Source organism: Mus caroli, unplaced genomic scaffold (assembly GCF_900094665.2).
Source record: "Mus caroli unplaced genomic scaffold, CAROLI_EIJ_v1.1 scaffold_12888_1, whole genome shotgun sequence".
NCBI lineage: Eukaryota > Metazoa > Chordata > Mammalia > Rodentia > Muridae > Mus > Mus caroli.
In genome coordinates this window covers 13902-23037 of record NW_018389088.1, presented here as the reverse complement: position 1 = coordinate 23037, position 9136 = coordinate 13902, and positions in this window count along the sequence as shown.

The following is a 9136-nucleotide window of genomic DNA, read 5'->3' as shown; positions in this document are numbered from 1 at the left end:
CCAAAAGCCTCGAATTTTGTTTTTACTTTGCTATACTTTTTTAATACTTCTTCACACTTAGGTTCAGCAGTGAGGTTTATCAGGGGTAGAAATGTAACAGGCAGTTGAGCTCTCAGAAGCTACATTCTTAGGCGTGAGAAAAGAAAGGGTTTAATAAAAGAGATTTAATAATCAGGCAGATGGCCGCAGTTAGAAACTGCATCATGTGGAAGGAAAATGTCCCAGAAACAGAGAGAAATTTCAGGGGTGCCCTGCTTTGTTCTCTCTGGGCTTTACAGCAGAAGTGCTCTGCCCTTTCTGTGTCTTTGTCTAATGTCTGGTGCACCAATCTGTTCACGTGTTCAATTCATGTATGTTTGTGTCCAGTCTGTATGAATGAATGTTCTGTTTTATGTTGGATAATAAAGATGGTTTAAGAAAAAACGAGAGCGGCCATACCCTTCAACCAGGAAACAGGCACACAGCAGGAGGGCCCCTGCTAGAAAAACTGTTCCTTATAGGAAAAAGGAGAGTCTACAGCTTCTTAGTTTTGGGGTAAAAAAGAACCTGATAAATGGTTTTTTCCTAGAGGATTCTCTACATTCGTGATTAATGTGTTTGGCAAATAATAAAGTGCTTTTTATTCTATGATTGTAACTAGAAAAATTAATATTCTCTGATTGGTCTAAATGTAACCGCTTCATTTGTTTTTTGTTTTTGGTTTGTTTATTTTTTATTGATAATGTGCTCTTGTGTTTTCACAATCAGCTCATAAGTTATTGGTTAAGATTAAAATAAGTGTTACATTGCTAACAGATGGGTAGAATTAAAGATAAGATTTAAAGCAATGTCTCTTTAATGAAGCATTAAAGCTTGCATGTATCCATAAGTATTAATTGGTAGCCAAACTTCATAATATGATAGTAATGCTTCTAATATTGATTCTATAACTGATAAATTGTTTAAAAATGGGTTTTACTTTCCCAAAGTTAATGTTACAAAAGAAACTTAGTAATTCTTTACAGATCTAGCCAGATGCTGTTTTAATAAAGTTCAAATTCATAGTTTATAAAAAGTCAATCAGACTGTAAAATTTATCAAGGCATTACAATCTGGCTTGCCTACCTTTTATATAGTTATTATAGATCCAAAAGTTTGTTTCCTCTTTTCTCTCTCCTTTGCATCTTAATGATTGTAAAGGTTTTGCTTCTAGTAGGTTTGTAATAACTAGAATATTTTGCCTCTAGTATGGATAAATATTGATCTACATTATGTAAGAAATTTTATCATTTCTGCTTCTATACAAGAAGCCAAGAGTTTTAATCTCCCAGTGTATAGTGTTTTCTAAGTGGAAAATATTTTATTAGTTAATGCTTCTCAAGGGAAGTTTACTTTAAATCCTTGCTCTCACCCAAAAGATTCAGAGGCAATATCTTTTTAGTACTTAGGGTTTTAGTTTACTCCAGAAGGTTTTGCAGAAATTTTTTTTAAAAAGCTTTTATAATTGTTACTATTTATAATCAATGGTAATTAAATATTAGCTGTGCCCAAAACAATTCTTTGGCAAGAGAAAACATTATTGTAAAGTCATTTTTCTCATCCTCCCAGCTGATTGTTGGTCCATGCAGAGCCAGCTAGCTGCTGGCTACTGTGGGGCGGGGCCTTAGGGCACATAAGACTGCAGAGCTGCTGCTTAACATCATGCACCCCGCCTCTGTTTCAGAGATGCGGGGCTCAGCAGCGGGTTAAAATCCACAGTCCTTTTCAGAGTGACTCAGCATGCCAGGGTGGCAGGCAGCCAGGGCCAAGGAGGACTTAAGACATAAGGGCCCCTCTGAGGTACCCTGTGGGTGACAGGCCCAAGGCCTCGGAGCCACAACTAGGCTGAGGTGGCTTTCACCTCAAAAAACTGTTTCAACATCCTATTAGAACCACTGTGGTACTAATAAAGAATTGTAAAGTATATTCATGTATTTTTTTAAAAACCTATAACAAAAACTGTGTCTTAAAAACTTGACTAAGTGTATGTTCCTTGTTCAATACAGCAATTTATTTGGTTATTACAAAATATTAATTGACCTATTACATACCATCATTTTCAATATCCCAAAGATGAGTTAAAAATTGTTTTATGCATGCTTTTATATCTTCTCTAAATTCATGCATGCATACATCCCAATTATTGTGTTTGAAAATGACCCCTATATGAGAAGTAGTACATGTGAATTAGATCACATGCTTATTCTTTTAAGTTTCCCCCTGCTTCAGCACAGATAATCTAGTTGTGTGCTGTAGATGGTGTTTTAAAATACTAAACAATCAAACCTTAAATTGTATATTAATAGTCAATGTTATATCTCAGAGCTCACAATTGCTTAAGATTGTTCGTCCCTCAGATGCTATTAATTCTCAAATTTGCAATTGCTTATGCATATACAACTCATTAAAAAAAATGCTGTCCTTTTAAGAAGGCGGTTTTTAGACATTTCTTAAATTGTTCTAGATTGCCTGGACATTTTAAAACAATGCCAGGCTAGATTTATATCTCAGGCAGTCTATAGGTCGTCCATATAAGATAGATTAGATATATAACCTCATTCTTTATATATTCATAACAGTTATGGTTTAAGATAATATTTTAGTATTCTTAAAAATTGTGCAAGTATAATTCTTTCCTTTTAGTATCCTCAGTTACTACTTGTTTCCACATAATAGTGTTAATTCTTGAGGNCTTTTACTTAATAAATTGCTACAAATAAATGCTCTTATTTCTAGTTAATAAATAAATAAATTATGCACATGTGACTCTTAATAACTTTTCAAGCTTTCTAGTTACAACTGCTCCTTAAGAGAAACAATTGAAAGTACAATTAGTCACTGCCCCTTTTTACATAAATACAGTCAGGTATTTTAAATGTTTTGTCAACAAGTTAATAATTCTAAGGATTAGATATTGTGAAACTTTAAAACTTTAACTTCTTAAAAGACAAAGAAGGGGGAAAATATATCCCCGTGCATACTATTTAGTGCATTCCTGTGCACACTATTTAAATCATACTTTTATTCTCAAATTTTGAAATTTAGATCTCAAAGAATTTAATAAATGCTTTATAGTATCTTAAAAGGATCTACTTGTTGGTTTATGATTTGATCCTAAACAGCTATCTTATTAGGGAAGGGAAAAACATAGGTTCTCTCCACAGAACACTGCAGAAGCATGATAGTTAATTCCTGTGACGAGCTGGCAGGTGAGTTGACTCAGTGCCCTGATTGAAGTGACTAAGAAACTAAATTGGGTACATGTTTTAGACCCATCCTTGCTTGCCAATTTTTCCAGTTTGGACTAGCTTCAAACCTCTTAACTTTATGGCAAAAGAACATCAGAGACTGTATATTCTGACTTAGTAAGATTAGTCATTTAATAGAGTCATAATGATTTTTCTCTTTTCTTCAGTGTGACTAGTTATTCTAATTCAATCTTAGACTGGTCTAATATTTAGTCCACTATTGGAGATTCCTATTGTAGATAACTAAAATTCTTAATTACCTATCAAAGTTAATTCAGAGCACAGCCTCCTCTTCCAGAGAATCTCTGGCCCTTTACTAATTCTAAAAACCAGCTCCCCCACAAGAAGGTCGGAGACTGAGCTTGAGCCTTGCTAATTTGCAACTGAATAAAGTACCTGGACTTCCCCAAAAGAAGCTTTGTAATATTAGTCTTCACTGTCTAAGATTTTTGTCTTTCAAGCAGGTCAATCAACACCTTCAACCTGACTGCAGCAGGTGGGCATGCATCCCTGCCCCCAAGAGCATGCAGGTGGCAGCTACTAATTTTCATTCTAAAGGCATTCCAGCACATATTGTGGCTTTCAGTCTGATTTGAGATTAAGCTTTACTATTAGGGCTAGGAAGGCAGAAATCCTAGATATGAGAAGAATATGGCTTTTATTGTGATAAGGTGGGCTTAGTCCCTTAGCTGGTCTCCGGTTTTCTACCCTTGCTGTTATTGCAAGGTCCCCTTGGTTCCTCAGGTTGTAGAAATATTAGAGATGAGGAAGGTGACCTCCAGCTCCTAATATAGCCTAAGAGCCACAAATTGTGGTGTTACTAGTGACATAATTCTTGTAGAGTCCTTGCTGAATATGAGGTTGACAATTCTCCCTTGGGAGCAGCACAGTACTCAGAACTGTGCATGCTGATTTGTGATAATACGAGTACAGTATGGGCATCAGCGTGGGTGCAGGCAATGCACTGCAGGGGAAGGTCAAACTTGACCATTTCTGAGTTCCCTGAGAGATACACCCAGTTTTGATGGAGGTTGGTATCTAGTTCCAGTTACAACCAAAAATATCTTTCTAAGGCTCTGCCCTCTCTCCCCAAAAGATACCAAGAGCCATGATTGTGGGTGATGACAGCACCCACAGGAGGAATTGAATCAATACTCCCCCAGCCATGGTTAAAGACCACTCATGCAAAAATGAGGAAATCATTTGATCACCTTAGTTAAGTATGGCCTTATTAAGCTTAATTCAAAGGGGGGAGAGATGGTAGAGACCATACCGTGAAAAGGGAAAACCCTTCACAGCCTCCCACTCTAACAAGCCAAATGGCCTTGTGCTACAGAGCTGGTTGTCACCCCCTCCTCCCTGTTCCCTGCCTGTCATCCAAGGCTGTTGAGGAGGAGGATCCATGTCCTCTCCTTCAGTGTTATCATACTATAGTACCTTTCAAAATTGTACAGTTAGTCTTCGCCAGTGTTCCAATGCCCTAGAAAGACCATATGGCTGACTACTTGAGATTCAGTAAAAATTCAACTAGGAAGTTACCTATTCAGTAACTAATTAGCATTATAAAAGACGGAGCCAATAGCTCAGGGCTAGTCTACAAGATGTTTACTAGGACAGAAAAGACAGACTTATCCAAATAGGGTTTTCCATGACAAAAGTTAGGAAATCCAACTGAGACAGGTTTCTTCATTAGGCCCTAAAAATTCAGGCACAACTATAGAACATAAATAAATTTTATGCCTCAGCCCAGCCTTTTCTTTTTTATATTAACAACAGGGAGGAGATGTAACCTCCCCGGCCCCCTCAGCCTGAAACCTGGCTGAACAGGTTTCAGGAAGAGAGCATCCCGGTTGGAGCCTGCCACCTTATCGTTCTGCCACTCCCACTGCTACTGCCTGCTGCCTAGCTGTTCCAGAACTATCACGTGGTCACCTGAAACTGGACTCCAAGAATGATATGGTGGGAATGGGCCCCTTCCCCTTCTTCATAAACAAGTGTCTGGGAATAGTAAAATTGAACTTTGATCAGACCATTCTCTTGGATTCACCTTTCTCACGCAGCCTAGTTCCCTCTTCTCTTCCAGATTCCAAGATGCATCCAAGACTAGAACCCAGATATGTGAGCAGCTGGCCAGCTGCAACAGGTGTAGGTACCAAATGTTGCGTCTTACAAAAATAAAATTTAGAAAATTACAGTGAAGAGCAAATACATAATAATCACTCACTTTTAATTGGTCTATTTCCAAAAAAAAAAAAAAAAAAAAAAGGACACTGGAGTACCTAAAGCTGTAGATGAAAGTTCAGACAACTCTCTCTTTTTTTATTAGATATTTTCTTCATTTACATTTCAAATTCTATTACCAAAGTTCCCTATACCCTCCCCCACCTTGCTCTCCAAATGACCCACTCCTGCCCTGGCATTCCACTGTACCGGGGCATATGATTTTCACAAACCAAGCACCTCTCCTCCCATTGATGACCTACTAGGCCATCCTCTGCTACATATGACCTAGAGCACAGCTCTGGGGGTACTATTCAGTTCATACTGTAGGGCCTCCTGTAGTGTTGCAGACCCCTTTAGCTCCTTGGAAACTTTCTCTAGCTCCTTCATTAAGGGCCCNGTGTTCAATCCAATAGATAACTGTGAGCATCCACTTCTATATTTGCCAGGCACTGGCATAGCCTCACAAGACAGCTATGTCATGGTCTTGTCATCAAAATCTTTCTGGCATATGCAATAATGTCTGGGTTTGGTGGTTGTATATGGGATGGTTCCCAGGGTAGGACAGTCTCTGGATGGTCCTTCCTTCCATCTCAGCTCCAAACTTATTCCCTGTAACTCCTTCCATGGGTATTTTGTTCCCAATTCTAAGAAGGAGTGAAGTATCCACACTTTGGTCATCCTTCTTCTTGAGTTTCATGTGTCTTGCAAATTGTATCTTGAATATTCTAAGATTTTGAGCTAATATCCACCTATTAATGAGTGCATATCCTTTGTAATTGGGTTACCTCACTCAGGATGATATCCTCCAGATGCACCAATTTGCCTAAGAAATTCATGAATTCATTGTTTTTACCNAATGGTTGAGAAGCACCTGAAAAAATGTTCAACATCCTTAACCATCAGGGAAATGCCAATCAAAACAACCCTAAGATTCCACCTCACACCAGTCATAATGGCTAAGATTAAAATTTCAGGTGACAGTAGATGCTGGCCAGGATGGGGAGAAAGAGGGACACTCCTCCATTGTTGATGGGATTACAAGCTGGTACAACCACTCTGGAAATCAGTCTGGTGATTACTCAGAATATTGGACATAGTGCTACCAGAAGATCCAGCAATTCCTCTCCTGGGCATATACCCACATGTTCCAACTGGTAATAAGGACACATGCTCCACTATGTTCATAGCAGCCTTATTTATAATAGCCAGGAGCTGGAAAGAAACTAGATTTCCCTCATCAAAGGAATTGATACAGAAAATGTGGTANATTTACACAATGGAGTACTACTCAGACAATTCTTTCATGCTTTAGTTCCTCATTCTCAATTTTTCTAACTTGTAAATAAGAATCAATATTAAATTTTGTNATTTTTAATGAGATAAGAAAGTAGAAGGTAAATGTAACATGATTCATCACTAATACTGGTTATGTCTTTCATTGGTTAATTTTGAATCATTTCAGTCAGTTCATCTTGACCATTATTCAGTGTTCTAATTTCAAGAATAGTAATCTGTTTTGAAAAATTTTAAAGAAATTCAATAGGCATGTAAGGCAGAGCTTGTAGCAAACAAAATGGAAAGTTACATTATAGAATCTATATGTAGAATAGTAAGAAACTGAGCAGTGCTGCAGCCCTCCATGTTGGCAGCCACTGAGGGAAGAAGTTGTTTTGGAGACTGGGATGTTTAAAAAACATGCTGATTCCAGACCTGAGCCCTGATACCTCCCAGAAGCCCTCTAGATCTACCTCTGTTGCTGTGCTTGTGAAGATATAACAGAACACACTCCTTTGGATTATGAGGATATGGCTGTAGCACAAAGGAGACACCAGTGTCTGCTTACTGTGTCCTCAGTGAGTACCTGGATACCTGGGTAAATCCTAGTACAGATGAGGATTTTCCTGGTAACTCTTCAATTTTGAAACTTACAAGTCAAGTACCAATAAATAGGAGAGACATGTGATCTGTATATTGGCGGCATGGAGTTGAAAAGCCACTGGGCCCCTGGAGTTGTTAAAGAAGGAAGACCAGCACAGTCCTCTTACAGATGCATGAGAAGATGTTCTACAGACCCTCTGTTGATATTGGCTGGCTTCTCTTACGCTCTAACTGAACTCACTTCCATTACCTTCAAACCTCTCATTTCCCAACTACGTTGCCTACAGACATCTCTCCACTAAGCTATCCAGACTAACTTCAGTTTCTATATTCTAACAGTATTTTCTTTCAGATTTATTTATTTTATATATGTGAGTACACTGTCGCTGTCTTCAGACACACCAGAAGAGAGCATCAGATCCCAATAAAGATGGTGGTGAGCCATCATGTGGGTGCTGGGAATTGAACTCAGGACCTCTGGAAGGGCAGTCAGTGCTCTTAACTGCTGAGCAATCTCCTCAGCCACCTAAGTTCAGGTTCTTGAACTCAACTTTGACTAAAGGAAAATTTTAAATGTGTCAGGTGGAATGATTTGAAAATTATCAAATTACTAAAACACTAAAACTCCAAAGACAAACAGGCAAACACATCCAAAGACAATTCACCAAGGGGGTTAAATAATATAACTGTTGAAAGAAAATAGGGAAACAGATGAAAATAATGGAGATTTTAACTATTGCAATCTTTTAAAAGCACACATACACAAATGTGCACACACGAATCAGAAACTTCAAGATTTGAAACTAGGAACTCATGAAATGGATTCAATAGAACAGGCAGAGAAGAAATAAGTGGAGGACAATGCGGACAAAATTAGAAGAGGCCTCAACAGAAAACGTAATGAAAGATTGTCAGAGACATGGAGGGACCAGGCAGGTGAACATTCTTATACCTGAAGCCCACATGGAAAGACAAAATTAATAGAATTATTATGAAAAGTGGTGTGGGAATATGAACCTGAAAGATTTCAGTGTGTTCAGAGGAGGGTGCTGTTGGAAGCCACAGTTAGGGCACCACAATCCCAGTGCTAACGGCCCAAAACCAGAGCCTTCTCTTTAATCACCACTGCATTTCTGGATATTCCAGATAAAGTACTAGTATAATTGTTAACATTTGGTTTTTAAATCCACTTAATGATAAGATTTTATCATACATATTTTTTGTTATGGAAAGTTATGAGCTCCTTTAAAATCTATTCAAAGCCAAATATAGTTTTAGTTCCATTTACTGTTTGAACACACCAAGTATAGTTCAAATATGCCTATATTATTTGGCTGATGTCAACAAAATCTCTGTGTTCTCACATCCTTGTTCCACTGAAATGAAAATCCTACAAAGCCAGTGAAAATTCTAAGCTTTCGGAAGTTCATAAATGATCACAAAGGCAGTATCAAACATACCATGGAAAGAAGTGATAATCAGAAATATACTCCCACCTTAATGTTGAAATTAATAATAAAATGCAAATGAACACATAAAATGTCCTCGAATCTGTGAAACTTTCCACTCTGTTGCAAGGTCCCATAGATATAGCAAGAGCAAATGTGACCTGTGTGCTGTTGTTCCTTCCATATCTTAACACTGGTAGTCTCATGGAAATGCACAATTCTAGAAAGAAGGGAGGGAGGGAGGAATAAGGAAGGGGACAGAGGGGGCAGGGAGGGAGGGAGGGAGGAAAGGAAGGAGGGAAAGGAAGAGAGAAAGAAAGA